The 21,722-nt window shown below is 43.8% G+C and overlaps 1 protein-coding gene and 1 long non-coding RNA gene across 4 annotated transcripts in view; both read left to right on the top strand.

Moving 5' to 3' along the window:
• ASIC2 (acid sensing ion channel subunit 2) overlaps positions 1 to 21,722 on the top strand; it is a 1,111,991-nt gene that overhangs the window by 69,166 nt on the left and 1,021,103 nt on the right. The gene's annotated exons all lie outside the window — the stretch shown is intronic.
• LOC144582642 (uncharacterized) overlaps positions 1 to 21,722 on the top strand; it is a 71,209-nt gene that overhangs the window by 3,260 nt on the left and 46,227 nt on the right. For both annotated transcript variants that reach the window (XR_013535762.1, XR_013535763.1), the window contains exon 2: positions 1 to 21,722. This exon is cut by the window's right edge and continues 46,227 nt beyond it. This is a non-coding gene — a long non-coding RNA (uncharacterized LOC144582642).

A 21,722-nucleotide genomic window follows, 5' to 3' on the forward strand; every position in this document is an offset into this window, starting at 1 on the left:
GTACCTCCCAGGAGAATGTGCTTTTGTGAGCCCAACGTGGAGCCTCACATTCATAGAAGAGAAAATTAAAGAGAATTGGCTTAAGATCATTCAGTTGGAAAGTGAGAGAAGCTCACCATTTGGTGGCGTCTGGAACCAGCTCACCAGCACTGAGTTTGTTCCCCTTTCTCATTCACTGTGGATGCTGGTAAGTATGTTTTTGAGTGTTTTGAGTTTAGTGACAGGGAAGCTGAGCTGAGTTCATGTATAGCTGAGGGATCATGGGAAAATGGCCACCACATTGCACAAATCCAGGGGCACAATTGACACTGCAATCTATAGGAAGGTGCTCCCTGGAGCTGTGTGGTAAGGAATCTGAGTGGTTTTATGTGATGTCCCTGGTAGTGCATCAGAGTTTTGGTGGTATTTTCCTCTCCTTTCAAGAAGCTGTTAATGTTCTCTTTTAGAAACTATCTTTTCATATTACAGAAAGCTAGGTGGATAGCTCTTGAATATAGCAATACCTATGGCTGGAAATGTCTTCCATGGTAGACGAAGACAATATTCATAGAGTCTACGTTAGCTAAGTGTAGAAGCCATCAGCTCAGGAGTTTGTGATAGTGCATTTAAGTAGGGATACATCTTCCCTTTCTTACCCTACATGCAAGAAGTTGATGATTTCCATACAAATTCTGGTGAAAGGGAAGATGCTTTTCCATGTTGCATGAAGCTAGAGGTCGAGGTCTTCCAGAAAAGCACAGCCTCTCAAATCACTGATGCCCTTTCAGCCACCCAGGACTTTCTGTGACCTGACAAGCAAAAAAGCAGGGGTGAAAATCCCCTGATAACAGTTCATGCCAGCCTGCCTTGCACAATGTTGAGAGCATTTCCTTAAATTTCTGCACCTTTGTGGGGGTTCACTCACCTCACTCTAGTCTCAACCCTGTGACATTTAAATCGTCTATTTAGGAGTCAGTCCTGTGTTAGGTATTAGGGTACAGTAATCAAGAAAATATGGCCCTGACTGCAAGGACTTGATCTACAAATGGAGATGCCATCAGGAAGACCAGTGATTCTGACTTGCCTTGAGATACCCTAGGTGGGAACACAGAAGTTCCAATGGGGCAACAAGTGAGGTACCTGGTCTACCTGGGAGACAGAGAAGCCTTCTCTGAAAGGATATGGTCCTAGAGTGGAGACTTAAAAGGTGAGGAGGAGTTTGAAGGGGAGGGAGGAGGTGAGAACAGCATAGACAAAGACCCCAAGGCAAGAGAGAGCTGAGTGTTTGGAAAACCACGCATTGCTTAGTATGACTGAGGTGAAAATCGCATGGGCTTCATGCCAGGGGGAGGGAGTGGGCACTGGCCAGAGAGGCAAAGTGTGATGGAGCCTGCATTTCATGCAAAATTGTAAGAATTTTTATCCTGAAAACCATGGGGACTCACTGAAGAATTTTGAGCAGGAAAATAACATGATCAGAATTGCACTTGAGAAGTATCACTCTGGTGGAAATGTGGAGATTCAACGGAGGTGAGAACAGAGACAGAATAAGCAGTTAGATCATGATTGCAGGAGTCCAGGTGAGGGGTCCCAAGATGGAAAGGATCTAATCCACTGTCATAACTCCCTTAACTGACTACTAGGCAGGAAAATTGCCTCCAGCCTTCTCCAGCCCTGGCAGGGAAGTTTCAGTTATCTGGGTGAGGGTAAGCTTCTTCAGGAGTCCAGGGGTGGAGAACTTGGGGGACTCTTTCTGCTCCATGATGTAGAACCTCTTGCAGGTCCAAGGTCTGCTGGGGTGGGATCAGATAGCTTCTTTCAATCCTGGGCTGAATGGAAGAGGGGCCCCTTTGGCCACAGAAAGAAGAGCCTCTAGGCTGCCCCTGGGAAATCTTTCTTTTAGGATGGAGCTTCTGCACTTACAGGTGAGAGGCACACACAGTCCTGGGGGCTGCTTCTGTTTCCTTGAGTGCCCCCAGCCGCCTCCCCATGTTTTTATGGCAATCCCTTTGCATTGCTTTCCTCATTGCTGCTTCTAGATTGTCTCCCAGCACTTCCAGGGGTGCTAGGGAAGGGAGCTAATTACCTTGCTATAAATACCAGCCCGAAGGAGCTCAGGGCCCCAGACCTGGCTTCTCTTTTTCAGTGCCTCTGTGCTGGGTTGGGCATTAGAGAGTGGGTAGAGTCTACACAGCAATCCATTGATATATTTGCTATGTTCTTTCTCCTCCTCATGGGCTCAGCTGTGCTTACTTTCCTTCAGTTAACAGGTGGAGTGGGAGCCAGGAAGCAGTGGCATTGAGGGACGTCCACAAAGTGCCAGGCACAGTGCTAGGCTCTAGGAATTGAGGGATGAACCAGAGCCTGCCTCTGCTCTCAAGGAACTCACTGTTCAGAGAGGAAGGCAGGTTTGCAGAAAATACTGTGATGAGAAATGTGACTCCCTGGGGAACAGGGAGGAGCCATAGTTTCACATGGACCTAGGCTTCTCTAGGGTTAGAGGGTTTTACTGAGAAGGTGGCTGGTGTAGCTGAACACTGATAGTTGGTGAAATGGAGAGGCTAGGAGGAGGAGGGCATACTGAACAGAAGCCACAGGGGCCTAAGAGTCACAGAGATGCAAAGATGTCATCAGGGACTAGAGCTGGCCCTCTGGGACTTTGACCCAGGGTGTCCTGGAGGAAGGATGCAAAGCGCAACTGTGACCTGGCTCCAAGAGTCCTTGAGTGCCATGTTCTGGGGTTGCTGGGAGCCACAGAATGCTTTTCAGCTGTGATTTGGCCTGATAAGATGCATGCTTCTCCAGAGAGGCTGGGATGCACTCTTTCTGGTCACTTAGCTTCATTATCTCAAAAAGGCCAGCTTCAGGGGCTAGAACTCAAAAGAAGGTGATGGCAGTGGGCGAAGAATCTCAATGAGGATGCAATTAACATCTCACAAACAGGGCAGACATGCAAACACCTCACTGAAGAGTAGAATTATGTGCAAGAGGGAGGGAGGCAAAAATTCTTCCCCTAATAGCTTTCTGACTTTCATTAGTTCTGACAGTGAAGGCTGCATCGTGGCTGTGTTCCATGGTAACCGTTTCCAGGAAGAGCAGCACCGGAGGAGCGCAGGTTCTGAAGACTTTCAATCAGTCCCAAAGCTTAGCCAGACAAAACGTCGTGTTGCTGGCTTCACAGCCTCTGCGGGCAGCAAAGGGAGAGGGTATGATGTGGGCAAACATTCCCCTAGGTTATTGCAGGGACTCTGATCACAAGGAGCGTGAGCACAGCTGCCTCCCAGGCCTTGATCACAGGAGATGGGCCCAGGGCCAGAGGTCCCTGCACTGTAGACCAGAGGATGTGGTTGCAGGAGAGGAATGAGGCAGAGAAAGAAGAGCAAACCACAGTGGATTCCTGGCCTCTTCCCCATCTCCCTGAGAAAGATAGCACATCTCCACTGTGGCTCCATGGGTTACACTGGTAGAGAGGAAAGAGGAGGCTCCGGAGCCAGATGGCCTGCATCCCAATCCCAGGTACTTCTGTACTCATTGGACCATCTTGGGCAACTTATATCGCTTCTCTGGGGTTCACCTCCTTAATTATCCTTCCAATATACAGAGTTTTCAGGAGGCTAAATGAGACAGCCTGTGAGAAATGCCCAACTGCAGAACTGGCCTGTGGCAGGTGCTGATCTTGTGCTGAGCTGCCCATAATGGTACTGCCTGCTCTCTCCTCTCTCTTCCCTCCTCCTTCCTTTTCGCTTTTCCAGCCCTGCTTCTGTGCCCTTCCCACTCTTCCTCTGTCACTCTCCGACTATAACACAAGGATGTTGAAGGTGTGAAGCAAGCAAGTGGCTTTGCTCTGAGCCTCTGGGAGTCAGAAAGATAAGCCGGATTTTGGTACCCTTAGGGCTGTAGCTGTGTACCAGACAACATAAATGAGTTTCGGGGCAATGGAAGCACATATTAGGTTGGATGACCACATGGAAAGGCAAATGACAAACCATGAGAGCCCTCAAAGCTCCATTCTTCATAACAATAATTATGTATGTATATTTATTCTGAGACATTTCTCTAGGCACCTGGGATATACTTTCTTCAGGAAGTTGCCTACCAGCAGAGAGAGGCTGGCCATAAAATACATATACAATAAAAGGCAGATACGAAGGTAGACAGTGACAACAGCTTGGAGAAAGGAAAAACAGTGGAGTGATGGGGGAGGGGATTGGAAGTGTTGGTGAGTGAAGAGGGCTGTGATTTTAATAGGGTGGGGACAGTAGGCCTCATGGAGCTGGCAGCATGTGAGCAAAGACTTGAAACAGGTGAGGATGTCTGGAGGAAGAGCATGCTGAACCAAGAACAGCCAGTGCAAAGGCTCTGAGGAGGGCATGTGACTGGGATGGCTGAGGAGTGGAAAGAAAGCTGGGGAGGAGGAAGGCGGAGAGTAGCAGCAGATATCACACGGTGAGGGGGGCTAGATTGGGTGGGCTGTTGTAGTTTCTTCTCCATATGGTGCCATATGTACTGCTGGGAGTCAGGAAAGGCTAATGGTTTTCAGCTCCTCACTTCCTCCCTTCCCCTCCTGTAATTAACTAGAGCAACTACCTTTATTATCTATTTCATGTGTTGGAATCTAGTGTAAGAGATTATTTAGATACAGCTTTCTGCAACTTAAAAAGTGTTTGAAACCCACCGATCGAGTCTCATATCACTGGGGAAACAGGGTCTCAGAAAGGGCCAGTGACTTATCCACGGCCACACAGCCAATTATCTGGAAGAAACGGATCTCAAACCTAGGATATTGGGAGAGGGCTTTTTCTGTAATCTTCATCAGAGCCGTGGGCAATCTTGGGAGTTGGCATCAGGGCTTGTGACACACAGACCGCCTGAGGTTTAATCAACAGGATGCCCAGACCCTCCACATTCCAGCTTACCAAGCCTATGAAGCTCTGCCCAGGCTGCTGATTTCTCCTCTCTCACACACACATGGTCCCTTCCCAGAGAAACTTTTTCCTCCTCTTGAAAGCCTCACTCTGATTACTTGGGCCAGCAAGGCACTCATGTTTGAAGCTTTATAATGCTCAGAGCTACAGTGGCCCTGAAACAAGTAATGCTGCCTTCCTAAGCAGTGTTTTCTGCTCTGTAGGTGCTAAATCTAGTTACCTACTCACAGGGCTTGGACTAGAATGGAACTTAATAATATATGCTATACCTTAGGATAGGGTCTGCCATGGGAGAGGTGGTCAGTGAATGTTATTAAGAAAATAAATTATGACAGTCTTTGGAAAAGTACACTTCCAAAGACAGACCTCCTTGCCCTATCCATAAAGAGAAGGTGCTAGAGTAGAGTGGTCAATAGTGTAGGCTTTGGAATAAAAATGACCTAGGTTTAAATCAAATTTCTTAATGTGTCAGAGCCTCAGTGTCTGCATTTGTTAAACAGCAATAATAACTAGATTGGGGATCATTAGAATTACACTGCGTGCAATGTTCAGCAGTTCAGTGCCTAGCCCCTTGGGATAGAGCCCTAATGGAAACACAGGGACGCTAGGCAATGGTTCTCAAAATGCAGTGTGTATCACCATCCTCTGGAGGTCTTGTTAAAATATAGGTTTCTGGTTCCCACATTACAGAATTTCTGATCAGTAGGTCTGGGGTGGGGCTTGAGATTTTGGCATTTCTAACAAGTTCCCAAGTGATGCAAAGGCTACTTGTTGGGAGATGAAGCCTCGTCTTGGTCTACGAGCCAGTGTCTTAAACCAGGATGAGGTTTGTGGAGAGAGAAGGAACTGAAGGCCATATATTGGCTGCATGTGCAGACAGTCCAGATGGAGAGAGGCATTTGGAGCCTTACCCAGAAGGAGGCCTGTTCTTCAGCCCAGGGAGTCAGCCGACTTCACACACCTGGGTGGCCAGCTGCTCTTCCTTTACTTCATCACAGGGACTGAGATTCACAGTCCAATGAGAGGCAGCCAGCAAATAGCTCCTTCCCCTCCCACTGTGCCCCCAACCCTCGTTTCTTCTAACTGGATAACTTTTGACCTCTAGATAGATAAGCTGAGTGAATTATAAGATGCTAATAGGGAAAAGAGAGAAAATAGAAAACAAAATAGAGAAGCCAAATCAATCTTTCTAGGTTTCTAGGATTCCGTCCCATAATTTCTCAGAGATGCTTATCATTCTGGGAACATGATGGGTCCCCAATGCTTGAAAATGGTTCCATAAAATATTAATGCATTCTGTGTCTGCTACACAAAGTTCATAGACTTTTGGCATCCCACAACCGGGCTCTCAGACTAAGATCTGAGACTTGGCTGCAACCTATACTACTCAACCATAAAATATTTGACTTTCCCTACAGTTCTTCTCCCTCTGATAAGGTCGTAACAAAATCTATCTCTACTTTGGGTGTTCAAATCACGGATCAGCAAACTATAGCTTGTGGGCCGAATCTAGCCCATTGCCTGTTTTTGAAAATGAAGTTTTATTGGAACATAGACATACTTGTTCATTTCTTTCTGTATTGTCTATGGCTGCTTTGGGGGGGTGATTTTAATAGGATGGGCACACTAGGCCCCATATGACAATGACAGAGTTGAATAGTTGTGACAGAGACTATAGACTCTGCAGAGTGTCAAATATTTGCAGTATGACTCTTTATAGAAAAAAATTCCTGACCACTATTTTAAATCAAATGTTGGCTGGGCACAGTGACTCATGCCTGTAATCCCAGCACCTTGGGAGGCCGAGGCAGGCAGATCACCTGAGGTCGGGAGTTTGAGACCAGCCTGACCAACATGGAGAAACCCTGTCTCTACTAAAAATAAATACAAAATTAACTGGGTGTGGTGGCACATGCCTATAATCCCAGCTACTCTGGAGGCTGAGTCAGGAGAATCACTTGAACCTGGGAGGCAGAGGTTATGGTGAGCCAAGATTGTCCCATTGCACACCAGCCTGGGCAACAAGAGCAAAACTCCACCTAAAAAAAAAAAAAAAATCAGTGTTATTTACTCCATGAGACTTTGCTGAATCCCACTGAGCTGCATTTATCTCCTTTTCTCCTATCACCTCCTGGTTCTTAGATCTGTGAATAAGTTACCTGGCATAATGATTTTCCATGTATATTTTTTCTCATTGACTCTACATGTCTACACTGACCTCTCTTTGAAATCACAAAATTTAGTACCAGGATACACACAGTTAAAAGACATTTCTCAGCCAGGCACAATGGCTCACATGTATAATCCCAGCACTTTGGGAGCCTGAGGCAGACGGATTGCCTGAGGTCGGGAGTTCGAGACCAGTCTGGCCAACATGGTGAAATTCCATGTCTACTAAAAATGCAAAAAACAATTAGCTGGGTGTAGCGGTGTGCACCTGTAATCCCAGCTACTCCAGAGGCTGAGGCAGGGGAATTGCTTGAATCAGAGAGGTGGAGGTTGCAGTGAGCCAAGATCATGCCACTGCCCTCCAGCCTAGGTGACAGAGTGAGACTCCATCTCAAAAAAAAAAAAAAAAAAAATTCTTAAATTATCCACTAAGCCCCCAAAGTGGAAAGAAACCTAAGTGTCCAAGAGTAGAAAAAAGCCCAAATAGATTATGGTGTAGCCCTATGATGTATGGCTATGTAACAAATAAAACCAGTTTCTCAAGAATATATAAATGCCTGAGAGAAATTGTCCATCACACAAAGGAAAGATTTTCACCAGGATTCTTATAATACAATCCCACTTTTGTAACTAAGTAAAAATAATATGCAGAGGATTAATTAAAAAGACTAGAAGGAAATAAACAATACTTTTATTCCTCTCTGGGTAGAGGGTGATGGGTGACTTTCATTTTGTTATTTTATTAGTTTGTATATTTTTCATAATAAAGATATATTGCTTTTAGAAGCAGGGGTAAAAATTCAGGTTATTAAAACACTAGCAGCTGACTCTCCGCTGGCTTTGCCATGTTCTAACTGTGTGGCCTTAAAAATTCATCTAGCCTCAGTTTCCTTAACTATAAAATATTAAGAAATACAGCTTTCTTCACAGGGTTGTTTAAAAACAACACAGCAAGGCCCAAAATGCCCTTCTTCTAAAGAGGCTGTACCACAGCTGGCCTTAGCATTGAAATGGGGACTGTTTGGGAACTCCCGCGAGGGAGACCCCAGTTGGCACCTCGAGAACGAGGCAGAGCTGGGATGCGCAGAGGGTTGCTGGGGCAGACTCATGGCTCTGCAGCAACACTCGCTTCCCCAGCTCAGCACCAGGACTGCGGCCTGGGAAGGGACCTCTTGCCCCTAGCTTCATTTCAGCACAAAGCACAGCTGCTCTTGTCTTTCATTTTCACCCTGAACCAGCTGTTCCCAGCCTGCATGGCCTATGCCTGCCCTTCTGCACTTCCCTCCCTGTCCTGTTTCTTATCACCTCTCATCAGCCTGCGCCTGCCATTTTCTTTTTCCTTAAAAGTCGCACTTTCATCCTTCTACTGCGACATTCTTCTTTTTCTAAGCCAGAATCTTTCTGTTTCTTTCTCTCCCCTGACTTGCTAGAAAATGTCTTTACTTGAGACTAGAAGTAAAGATTTTCTTTCCTTTTTCTTTTCTTTTTTCTTTGAGATGGCGTCTCACTCTGCCACCCAGGCTGGAATGCAGTGGCACCATCTCAGCTCACTGCAATCTCCACGTATCTGGTTCAAGTGATTCTTGTGCCTCAGCCTCCCCCGTAGCTAGGATTACAGTTGTGCACCACCATGCCCAGCTAATTTGTATTTTTAGTAGAGATGGGATTTTACCATGTTGGCCAGGCTGGCGTTGAATTCCTGACCTCAAGTAATCTGTCCCCTCTCGGCTTCCCAAAGTGCTGGGATTACAGATGTGAGCCACTGCACCTAGCTAAGTAATGATGTTTTAATCCTTTCTTCATTCTCTCCCTCCCCCTCTTCTTTTATGTGTCCTTATTGGAATTTTTTCTCTGATCATTAATAGGGGAGGTGAATGGATGAGGGAGGCCAGTTAAGCAGCTTGGAAAAGTGATCTCAGAGGAGAACAGTGCAAATGGTGAAAAGCAGATGCTTTGGGCTAGAAATGGATAAAATCCACAGAAGTTACATATGGGAAGGATGAGGCCCAGGAAGGGCCTGTGACATGCCTCAAGGTTGTGTAATTACTGAGTGACAGATCAGGGAATCTAGGCCTACATCCTTGTAGCCCCTACACATGTCTCAATACCTGAATATATATCACTTATCTACCCTATTCTACATACTGTTCAGGGGTGTGGAGATGTCTGGCCTAATCACAATTTATCGCCCAGAGTGCTGCATTTAACACGGGTCTGTGCATACTTGAGAAGCCAAAAGGGAACCTACTGATTTCTAGACTTCTGAGAAGTATGTCATATCTTCTCACAGTTTCAGAACTTGGAGTTTCAGGGAATCTGTTGACCACTGGGCCATAGAATTAGAGGGGCATGTTTTGGACTATGAGCAGTGGGGAGAAGAATCCTCAACTCATCCATCATCAGTTTGGCAAGAGTGGGATGGCAGACTCTGCTTCTGTGGCACTGTCCCCAGACTTCTCTTGGAGTCAGAGTCCCCAGCCTAAGAAAATGCCTGTAGAACAAGGTGGGAATCATGGAGTAGGCAGGGAGTTAGCACACGAGGAGACTTGGCACAGACCTTCTTGACATGTGGCCTCTTTGTGGGTCCATGGTGACTGGAGGTATTGGTGTCCTTGCTGTTCTTTTCTCCCATGTGGTGGGGGTGGGAGGGAGTGGTCAGCAATCCCTCCTGGGAGCAGGTATCTCCATCTTGATGGGGCCACCTTATATCTCTATGCTGCATGGGACTCTGGGGGCCTGTGGAATTCTCCTCCAGCTCTTGCTTTTTTTTGGTAGACGCTTGGAAACTTTTCCTCAATGTGGCAACAGAGATGTTAAGTCCCATCTCTGACTTCTGTCTTTACCATTTTTCCCAGACCATGTGGTTTAATCTCCTCTGAGTTTCTAGAAGGTACCATGAGCTACCTGTGGCTCCAGAGGGAAGGGGATTCACGTACCCAAATGGATAGATGTTTGGAAAATCTCAAGCAGAACCTCACATCTTCCCCAAACCTGATAATCTCCTATTCGGAGAAGACCTTAGCTTCTGCTTGCTTGGGTACCCATTAGGCCTGAATGAAGACTGCTGGCGGCTGTAAGATCACCTCACCAGGGGTCACCGCTTTATTGGTATGGTCAGTTTGAAGGCAAAACTTGTTTGTGCACAGCTTAACTCAGAGATTGTGAACAGTCACCGAGGAATTTATGTCCATCCAAGTGGAGATTGCAACTTTGTAGTCAGGCTGAAAAACTGTCTCTATGGTATACAGGTGTCAGGTATCGGATATTTTTTTTTTATAGTTCAGTACTACATTCTACTCAGCCAATATGCCTACTATGGGCCAAGCATGTGCAAAATCTATTAATTCAATTTTGATTATTACCATGGAATAAATTTAGGCATTGAGTCACAGAGAGAGAGGTAAGATTAAAGATAATTTTACCTGAATTTAAGCAGATGATTTATGGTCAGGTTGGGCTTCAAGCCTAAATCATTCTTACTCCAAAGTTCTTGCTTTTTCTACTTTCAGAGACTCCCTCTGTCTTCATATCATTCTGTAGAATGGTTGCTTGAACACCTACTATGTTGGGCTTGAACTCACTACCTCCCTAGATGACCAATGAATGGCTAAGAGAGGTTTGACTGTTTTGCTTAGGCCTGTTAACATGTGCTTATTCTTCCCTCTTTCTCCTCTCTCTCCTCCCCTCACCTCCTATCATTTCACTTCCAACGCTTGCCTAACCCTGGACAGAGGGATCCCCTTGGCTTCACTCAATAAAGGGCAAGCTCAGTATCTCAGCTTGAGGCTGTTCCTGCATTTTCAAGAGGGAGCCCAAGGCTGGGAGGAGATTCCTCCTTCCCTGAACTAACTCAGTCAGTGATATGCCCTGGTAATTTCTCTCTCTCTGAAAGAAAAAGAAAGGAAGGAAGGGAGGAAGGGAGGGAGGGAGGAAGAGGAAGAAGGAAGGAAGGAAGAAAGAAAAAGAAAGAAAGAGAAAAGAGAAAGAGAGAGGGAGAGGAAGGAAGGAAGGGAGGGAGGAAGGGGAGGAAGAAGGAAGGATGGAAGGAAGAAAGAAAGAAAAGAAAGAATGAGAAAGAAATCAAGAGAGAGGAAGGGAGGGAGAGGAAGGAAGGAAGCAAGGAAGGGAGGGAGGGATGGAAGGAGGGGAAGAAGGAAGGAAGGAAGAAAGAAAAGAGAAGGAGAGAAGGAGAGGAAGGAAGGGAGGAAGGGGAAGAAGAAGGAAGGAAGAAAAAGAAAGAATGAAACAGAAAGAGAAAGAAAGAAATCGAGAGAGACGGAGGGAGGGAGAGGAAGGAAGAAAGGAAGCAAGGAAGGCAGGCAAGCAGGCAGGTGGGAAGGAAGGAGGGAAGGCAGGCAGGAAGGAAAGAAGGAAGAGAAAGAAATTCTAAATTTTTAACATTTGCCAGCTTTTGCAGTGTGAATTCTCCCATTACGTCTGATTTCAAGCTGCCAAGGTGACCACTGAAAGTGGAGTTTGGAGGGATGGGAGTAGTCCACTCTCCTGTGTCAGTGGGAGCCAGCTTCAGTATATCATGGTCTTCCTCTCATTTGGCTTTGAGTTGCATGGCCAATAGGTTTGTTATTCATTGCTTTTGTTTCCTCCTAGTTAAAATGCTTCCCCTACTTACTAAAAGCCTTTGACAGTAACTAAGTTCTTCCTACCAAGGCGGGCCCTACTTGGACTGTCTAGGAGTGTGTTAGGGAAGACAGCCACCACCTGCTCCCCTGAGGGCCTGCCAAACAGAAGTCCAACTCAGGAAGCTCCAACACCATGCCTGGCCTGGGGTGGGGCATCTATCAACAGAAAGGCATAGTCTTTACTTTTGAAACACTAACGGTCTGCTGTCAGGAAATAATGAACATTCTGATACAGAAACAACATTGGAAGAATGCCAGAATCTAGACAGAGTCCTCAATGCTGAGTGACACAGCTTCATGGGACTTTTACCATTTGGTTCCACTCCCTCTTTTTACAGGAAAGAGCTAAAACCCTAGGAGGGTGAGTGGCTTCCAAAAGATCACAAAGTTATTTAGCGGCAGACATGGGATTGGAATCCATCCTTCTTGACATCTAGAAGCCAGTTCTTTGGCTGCAGAATGGGCTGTTGGAAGCTGTAATAGCTTATCAAACCAGGGAAAGATAGACATCTCCCTTCCTCCTGCTAAGGTGACCAACTCATCCCCATTTTCCTATGATGTTTCAATTAGCACCGAAAAAAAGTTCTTTCCTGTATCCCAGAAGAACCCTGAAAATTAATCCCTGGTCCCCTTCTCTCATTCCCTTTCTTCCCTTCCCTTCCACCATACATTAATAGTGCCTGCCCACAAAGACTTTAGTGTGGAAGAAAGAAATCTTGAGGAAGAGGATTGTGGAGGTTGTCTTTCACCCCTACCAGATTTGGGCTAGAGCTCGCCTGGAACACTGTAACCTGTCTTACTAATGACTCCACTTCTTTGTCTTCCTTTTGAAACAGAAATAGATGTACTGGATTGTAAAAGCAAGCAACCTATGTAGATTGTTAAAGAACTTAAATAATAGAGATGTATGTGTGATACAAAATGGATATCTTCAGATAAACTCAGAACCTGGACTAACAGGATAGTCTATCCTGGAAGATAATTTCATTTATCCATCTGCCTATCATCTATGTATCTGTGTGTGTGTGTGTGTGTGTGTGTGTGTGTGTATAGACACACACATACATATATAATATCTATGTATCTATATATTGTGTATTAAAGATTCCCATTCTGGTAAAAATTTCACCATATCAATCATGTTACTTTGTTATCTGGATTTTCATTTAAAAACATACTATGGATGTCTTTCCACATTGCTCATTTAAAGATTACTTTATCCTTCACAACAGTAGCATATTCTATTGTGTGGGTATACCCCAATTTATTTAATCAATCCTATTTTTAAAGACAGTTAAGTTACTTCCATTTTAAAAATGATAAACAGCATTTTGTAGATGTATTCAATAATCTTCTTTGGATAGTTTTTTTAGAAATAAATTATTGGGCTGAAGTATTCATATTTATTTTTGTCATGGAGTAAGCCCTCTAAAAAGCTATTCCAATTTATGTTTCCACTAACAGTCCTGAGACTGCTAATTTTCATACTCCTGTTAGCCTTTAGTATTATTGGATCACTATTACTGATCCAAATCATTTGCCAATTTGATAGGTCAAAAAAATTTCATTGTTTTTAAAATTTGCTTTTCTTTAAATTTCAGTGGGGATGTGAATCTTTTCACACATGTATCAGCTGTTTTTATTACTTTTTCAATTTATTTCATCTGGAGTCCATCCTTGTACATGCCCAGGCCTCTGCATATACAATTATCACTACAAAGGACTTCAGAGAGCAAGTAATGTCTGTCCTAGTATTTATTCTACCAAATAAACCTTTATTAGTTTTCCATTGTGTACTGGGTATGTGGTTGTGTGGCATTAAATACAAAGAAATGTGACACAATGTTTCTATTCTTGAAGGTTCTTAAAGTCTATTATGAGAGATGGACGCGTGCTCAGGAGAAGAGGACAGGGCAGCTCCTGCAGTGGCCTGAGGGCAGCAGTGTCCTGTCTTTCGGTTCTAAATTGCTATATTAGTGCTGTGACTTTAGTTCTCTCAGATTTGAGGTTAGACACAAGGGCTCTTCTCAGTGCTGGAGCTTGATAATAAAGAATCCCACCTGTCCCAAAAAGCTGAAGACATTGTGTGTTGTTTCCTGGGTGGTCTTGCTGACATTCTCTGATTTCAAGTTTCCTGGAAATTTTGCCAAACCAGTGACTCACATCTCCACTTCCAACCACCCAAGGCAGTCCCCTTTGGCCCTTCTGTAGGTCCCTGAAATTCAAAAACACTGGATATAATGAACAGAGAATTCCCAGCCAGCTCCCAGCTCTGTGACTCAGCTGTCATCAAGATAGATGTCATGGACAATACCCAAATAATTGTATGGAACACAATGACTGTCCCTGAGGTGCTTGCAGGCTGAAGAGACTTTGTGAGAATGTAGAACCAAAATCACCGGGGGGGGGGGGTGGGTAAGATAGGTGGGGGCCAGCACTCTGGGAGGAGCATCTCTCTGTAGGTCCAGTATATCTCTGGGGCCAGCTTTCTTGTTGTATTTTATGTGAGTAATTTGTTGAATGATTTTTCTACATCTATTGAGATGATCATGAGATTTTTGTTTTTAATTCTGTTTATGTGGTGTATTACATTTATTGACTTGCATATGTTAAACCATCCCTGCATCCCTGGTATGAAACATACTTGATCATGGCGGATTATCTTTTTGATATATTGTTGGATTTGGTTAGCTAGTATTTTGTTAAGGATTTCAGCATCTGTGTTGATCAAGGATATCTACCTGTGGTTTTCTTTTTTGGTTATGTCCTTTCCTGGTTTTGGTATTAGGGTAATGCTGGCTTCATAGAATGAATTAGAGAGGATTTTGTCTTACTCTCTCTTGAGGAATAGTGTCAAAAGAATTGGTACCAATTCTTCTTTGAATGTCTGGAAGAATTCTGCCATGACTCCATCTGGTCCTGGGCTACTTTTTGTTGGTAATTTTTAAATTTTTCTTCATATATGATGCTTAGTTTCACTGGATACACAACTTTTGGCTGATAATTGGTTTCTTTAAGGAGGTTGCAGATAGGTCTCCAATCCCTTCTAGTTTGTAGGGTTTCTGCTGAGAAATCTGCTGTTAATCTGATAGGTTTTCCTTCATAGATTACCTGGTGAATCTGTCTCAGAGTTCTTAAGATTCTTTCCTTTGTCTTAACTTTGGATAACATGATGACAGAGTGCCTATGTGATGATCTTTTTGCAATAATTTTCCCAGGTGTTCTTTGTGTTTCTTGTATTTGGGTTTCTAGGTCTCTCACAAGGCCAGGGAAGTTTTCCTTGATGATACCCCCAAATATATTTTCCAGGCTTTTAGAATTCTCTTCTTCCTCAGGAACACTGATTATTCTGAAGTTTGGTCATTTAACATAATCCCAGTCTGTTTGGAGGCTTCATTCATATTTTCTTATTCTTTTTCCTTTGCCTTCGTTGGATTGGATTAATTTGAAGACCTTGTCTTTGAGCTCTGAATTTCTCTACTTGTTCAATTCTATTGCTGAGACTTTCCAGAGCATTTTGCATTTCTAAAAGTGTCTCCAAAGTTTCCTGAATTTTTGATTATTTTTTCAAGCTGTCTATTCCCTTGAATATTTCTCTCTTCGCTTCCATTGTGTTTTGGATTTCCTTGCATTGGGATTTGCTTTTCTCTGGTCCCTCCCTGATTAGCTTAATAACTAACCTCCTGAATTCTTTTTCAGGTAAATCAGGGATTTCTTCTTGGTTTAGATCCATTGCTGGTGAACTAGTGTGATTTTGTGGGGAGTTGTTAAAGAGCCTTGTTATGTCAAATTACCAGGGTTGATTTTCTGGTCCCTTCTCATTTGGTTAGGCACTGTCAGAGGGAAGATCTAGGGCTGAAGGCTGTTGTTCAGATGCTTTTGTCCCACAGGGTATTCCCTTGATGTATTACCCTCCTTTCCCTATGGATGTGGTTTTCTTTCTTTTTTTTTTTTTTTGAGACAGAATTTCGCTCTTGTTACCCAGGCTGGAGTGCAATGGTGCGATCTCGGCTCACCACAACCTCCGCCTCCTGGGTTCAGGCAATTCTCCTGCCTCAGCCTCCCGAGTAGCTGGGATTACAGGCACGCGCCACCATGCCCACCTAATTTTTTGTATTTTTAGTAGAGATGGGGTTTCACCATGTTGACCAGGATAGTCTAGATCTCTTGACCTCATGATCCACCTGCCTCGGCCTCCCAAAGTGCTGGGATTATAGGCGTGAGCCACCACACCCAGCCCTGGATGTAATTTTCTGTGAGCCAACTGAAGCCATTGTTGTCTCTCTTCTGGACCTAGCCACCCAGCGAGTCTACCTGGCTCCAGGCTGGTACTGGGGGTTGTCTTCCCAGAGTCCTGTGATGTGAACTGTCTATGAGTCTCTTAGCTGTGGATACCAGCGCCTGTTCTGGTGGATATGGCAGAGGGTTCAGTGAACTCTGTAGGAGTCCTTAGCTTTGGTGGTTTAATGCTCTATTTTTGTACTTGTTGGCCTCCAATGACAGGAGGTGGCACTTTCCAGAAAGTATCAGCTGTAGTAGTGCGGAGAGGGGCCTGGTGGTGGATGAGGGGCTAGAACTCCCAAGATTACATGCCCTTTATCTTCCACTACCAGGGTGGGTAGAGAAGGACCATCAGGTGGGGGTGAAGCTAGGCGTGTCTAAGCTCAGACTTTCCTTGGTCAGATCTTGCTGCAGCTGTTGGGGACAGGGGTAAGACTCCCAGGTCACTGGAGCTGTGTAGCTAGGACGATTATGGCTACCTCTGCTGAGCCATGCAGAGTGTAAGGGAATTGGGGGAAAGCTGGCCGTCACAGGCCTCACTTAGCTCTCACACAAACCAAAGGGCTAGTCTCACTCCCACCATGCCTTCCACAACAACCCCAAGTCTGTTTCCAAGTGGAGGGTGAGATGGGCTTGAAAACTTGCCCAAGGCTGTTTTCCTTCCAGCTGTGAAAGAAAGGGGCTTTAGTTATTCCACTGCCTGTGAAGTCTGCACACCCGATTCATGCACTCTGCTGAGTTCTGGTGGGGGGGCTTCTCACCCCATTCAATTTGTTACAAAGCTCAGCTAGAGAATTCCTTCTCCTTGTGGAGTTTTACCTCCTGCTCTTCTGGTCACCCTCCTGATGGATCTCTGTGGTGCCAGGCAGGAATGGCTGCTTGGGGACCTAGTGAGCTTCCAGGGTCTTTCTGCTGCTTCTTTTTCCCCTGTATTTTGCTTGGCTCTCTAACTTTACTCAGATCCAGGTAAAGTCAGAAGGTTCTCCCACAAACAGACCTTCAGCTTCTCCAGTAGGGAGAGAAGGGTCTCCCTTTCCCACATCTGCAGTTGTAGCACTCACAATATTTGGGGTGTCTTCCAGGACCTGCAGGAGCAGGCCACTTCCTTCAGAGGGTAGTATGTGGGTCCTCTCAGGATTGCTGGTTTGTTCTTGCAGTCGATTCAGAGCTAAAATCTGCAATGCAAGCCTCCACATGCTGCTCTTCCAGAGCTGCAATCTAGTCCTGCCTCCTGTTTGCCATGATCTCTAAAAAACTGTTAAATATTGGTTCTTTCATTTGCTGGTGGTATGAACTTGGACAAGTTCCTTCATATCACTGAGCATCACTTTCCTCTTCTGTGAAATACAGCTCAGAATACTCACCTAGCATATTATCAGAAGAGAACCCAAGTGACGTGCTTAGTGGGGTACTTGGTACATGGCAAGTACTCAGTGAGCATGAGGCTAATACATGGCATCCCTGGAAGACCAGCTAGCTCTGCTATCCTCCAAGTATCCCCCATCTTAAGTATCTGCATTCCCATAAGGAAAACAGGGGTATCCACATCTCTGTCCCCTAAATATGTAGGAGGAAATGTTAATATATTTCCTAAGATACATAGAGTCAGTTGATCTGGGGAGAGAAAGAAGAGAAGGAGGTTTCAAGGACAGCATTTCAAGGCCTGCAGCCTGTCTTTGAATTGAGCAGCTAGTGCTATAAGAATGAAAATCTGAGCCAAGGATTTGTTTTAATAATGTATTATACCCCTGAAGCCCTGGTATCCAGTTCATAGTGGGTAGTCCTGGGAATGAGGACTACTAGAGATGAGAGAACAAAGGAGAAGATCTGGATTCAAGGGCTGTTCCTTCAGGCTCTGTTTTTTCATTTATAAGGTAGTTATGATCTATGGTGGTTATGATAAACTTGGCTGGGCAGGTGAGATGACACAGTGAGGTGGCACATGCAACAAGGGTTTATGTCATTCAGTATGATTGGACCCCCAAAGAAGACTCAGAGTTGAATCTTACATAGGCAGCCTCAGCAAGCTCACTGTCTAGCCCAAAGATGACATTTATAGAACCAACTCAGACTTAAGGCAAAATGTACAAAGAGACAAGAGTAAGTATAGAGGTTAGAATTTAGAAATATGCAATTTTCAGGGAAGAAGATGTGACAAGTCTTCTTGGACAAGGAGAGAGTTGGGTTAGGCTTTAGAGAAAAATAAGCAGGATTAGACCATGTTTAGGTAGGTAGAGGTGTGCAGGCACACAAGTGCATACACGTAGGTGTAAAAATGTTCAAGATTGTGGGCTCTGAGGTTTGTTGTGACTACTGCAGGCAGAGGTGGGAACAAGAACCAAGCCACCTGGGAGTGTGGAAACATGGAAAGTATCGGCTTTGGAGTCAGACAGACTTTGGTTCCATCACAGGCATTTCCAAAGTACCCTGCACAGGTACGTTATGAGGTTTCCATTTTCAGTCACACACATGCTGTCATTGTCTGAACGTTCTTCTTCTCTCTTTAGTTTCTACTGCCAAGCACTAGCACTAATCCTAATCTCCAGTCCTAATCCATGCCCCTCTTGCCTCTGCGCCTTGCCTTCTTTCTCTTTGCTTCCTCACCTCCAGTTACTTTCTGCCAGCAATTTTCTTTCTGTTGTATTTCCTCCCCTCCTACAGTCACTGCATTACTACAAAACTTTCTAAAATACATATCTGATTACATCCCTTCTCCTACTAAAGCTCCAGTAATGACTCCCATCACAGCCATAATAGCACCAAGTCCCATCATCAGATAGGCACTCATACCTCTACTGCGACGGCCCTGTTTCCTCGATCACATCCTCCTCAGGCTTTAACACAATAGTTGCTCCATCCCATGTTCAGACCTGTTCATGCTGGCTTCTCTGCTTAGAATATCTTTTCCCAGTGCTTCCTTCAGAGAAACTTTTAATTTGTTTTTCAAGACTGAGTTTAGATTTTCTATCTCCCCAAGAGTTTCCCTGACTTGCCTTGGAATATTTAACAAAGGAATGTGGTATCCAACTCTCCTTGGGGTTATCTACACGTCTAGATTTATTTGTCTCTATACTCAGGGCCAAGTACGGAGCCTGGCATAAATTCAGTGGCTAATAAAAGCTTGATGATTATATGAATGAATAAATAAATGCATAGTTTTATTAATAATGAGAACAATTTACCTATGGCTTCAATTGGGAATGAAAAAAAGAAACCAACTATTACATATTGATTATTTGTCTAATCCACTCTTTGACATTTCCCCTAGGGTATTTAAATGATTCATCATTGTTTTTAAAAGCTTGAAATACTTTGAAGTGTGTTTTCACACAAATGGATTGTTTAACCTCAAGATATGAGAGGATCCCAGACAACGAAGAGGAACTCTTTATATTCTGGGATTTTTTCAATTCAGAGACCAGGTGAAAAGTCAAAAGCATTCACTGAGGACCTGACGGATACTGAGTCAGTAGGTTCTTTGGTAGAGGAATTGAAATTGAGAAGTAAATAATATAGATTGACCTATTTTGGGTCAATCTATATGCAGAGTTTGGGCTTCGGTCTGCATTATTAGTTAGTTATTCTATAGCAAACTCTTCACTTTTTAGGTTGTTTTGGTCATGTACTCCTATTTTCTTAGGCCTAGAAAATATCTGAGTTGTTTTCATTGTACTACTACTCCATGTCCCAAAGGACATGCCTTACCACTCACAGCATTCCTTACCTGCCAGCCCAGAATGTGGTCTCAGAATCTTTCTTTGCACAGTTTTATAGGTAACTATTCCCAATTTACCAGAATTGGTTTATAACAAAACCCATTTTCCATTCCTCCACAGATCTTGAGATATTTTAGGGAGAAGGCAGGTCCTGGCAGTGCAAAAGCTGTGTGCCAGGTGATGGAGGGTCAGCCTCTTTCCCAAGCTGCAGGCTCCATGTGCCTGCTCAATGTCTACTCTGCCATGCCTTCATCATTGCAAATGGTAATCCTGGGATGTTGCCTAAAGTATTTTTCTTTCTCTACTTTCTTAATTGCAGTAAAAGATCCTCATAAGCACCCAGTTTTGTCAATCTAGAGACCATTCCTTCATTTCTCTCACCCCTCACATTTACTTCACTGACAAATATTCTTGACCATATTTATCAATATCTATTTCAAATCTGTCCCCTGATAGTCTTATTAAAATCCCTGCCCTGTGTAAGTCATCCTAATCTCTTTTCTCAACTACTGTAGTAGCCTCTTAACTGCTTTTCTTGCCACCATCCCTGCCCCCTCTACTCTATTCCCAATGCTTAAAAAAGTTTAATCAATTCTACTCCTAGGTATTTAGCCAAGAATAACAACAACATATGTCCACAGCAATAATTGTACAACATTCATAGCAGGTTTATTTACATTAGCCAAAATTGTAAACAATCCAAATGTCCATCAGCAAGTTAATTGACAAAGATGTTTTGTATTTATACAATGGAATACTAATCAGTTTTTAAAAAGAAAACTACTGATACACACAACATAGATGAATCTTAAAAACATATTGAGTGAAAGAAGTCAGATACAACAAAAACATGCTGAGTGAAGGAAGTCAGACACAAGAAAATACTGTATGAGTCCATGAATATAAGACTTTAGAATAAGCAAAACTAAGATAAAGGCAAGCAAAGTCATTGTTTCTTGGAGGTTAATTGGTAGGGATTGATGAAGAGGCAACATGAAGGAACTTTCTGGGAAGATGAAAGTGTTCTGAGGTAACAATCTGAGTTTCATTTGTCAAAATAATAGTTAGGATTTGTACACTTTATTCTAAGTAAATTTTACCTCAGGAGGAAAATAGAACTGTAAAAAATAGTAAACAAGTGGGAGGGCAGGGAGTGAATGATCTATAAATGATACAAGAATGGAAAAATTTTGATAATTGTTGAATCTGGGTGATAGACACATGAAGGTTCATTATACTATTTTGATTACTTTGTAAATGTTGGAAATTTCCCATAATAAGATGTCATTTTAACATGTAAATTGAATTGTGTCTCTTTATAGCTTAAACCCATTTAGTGGCTTTCTAGTGCAGAGAGAGTGAAGCCTATGCTGTGATTTAAATGGTCCTGCACCGTCTAACTGCTGGCCACTTTACATCCTCTTCCTCTTTCCTCCTGCCTTCCTGTACTTCAATGCCACTGGACTCTCTGAGAGATAGCTAAGTATGCCAAGATTTTTCCAAATGCAGGGCCTTTGGATGAGTCATTTTTTCTGACAGACCTCTCTCCTTACATTCTTTACGTGATTGTTTTCTTCTCGTGCTTCAAGTCTTCAAGAAGTCCTCCCAACAGATACTTTTTGGTTACTTGCTCATCTATCTCCTCACTAGAAGACAGGCTATGAAGACAGACACAATGTCTCTCTCAGTTGCCATTTTATACGAAATTCCTGAAACAGTGCCTTGTTTTCTGTTTTGTGAGTCGCTATGCATCGGTGAGTGTTATCTTTCAACTATGCCATCTCTTTGAGCCCTGAGGTTAAGCATGTCCTTTTATGTTGCTCCGACTAGCACCATGGACAGCAGAAAACGTAAAGACTGTGAGACTGAGGATGCAGTGGGAGCAAATGTCGAGTAGGACATGATAGCTCTTCTGGCATGTTTTGAAGTCCATCTGGCAAATGTATATGTGTGAATTGGTGCTATGGGAGACTATTCAGAAAGGCTGGTACTGAGTATGATGCCACCAGTAT

This window comes from Callithrix jacchus, chromosome 5, assembly GCF_049354715.1.
Source record: "Callithrix jacchus isolate 240 chromosome 5, calJac240_pri, whole genome shotgun sequence".
Lineage (NCBI taxonomy): Eukaryota > Metazoa > Chordata > Mammalia > Primates > Cebidae > Callithrix > Callithrix jacchus.